The sequence below is a fragment of the Macaca fascicularis genome, chromosome 3, assembly GCF_037993035.2.
Source record: "Macaca fascicularis isolate 582-1 chromosome 3, T2T-MFA8v1.1".
Classification (NCBI taxonomy): domain Eukaryota; kingdom Metazoa; phylum Chordata; class Mammalia; order Primates; family Cercopithecidae; genus Macaca; species Macaca fascicularis.
In genome coordinates, this window is record NC_088377.1 from 934,466 (window position 1) to 934,669 (window position 204).

Below are 204 nucleotides of genomic sequence, written 5' to 3' on the forward strand. Positions count from 1 at the left end.
TGGGTGCCCGTCACAGGGCTGGAGGTGTGGCCGGCCCACTGGGTTGGTGGTGGTGGGTGCCCGTCACAGGGCTGGAGGTGTGGCCGGCCCACTGGGTTGGTGGTGGTGGGTGCCCGTCACAGGGCTGGAGGTGTGGCCGGCCCACTGGGTTGGTGGTGGTGGGTGCCCGTCACAGGGCTGGAGGTGTGGCCGGCCCAGTGGGTT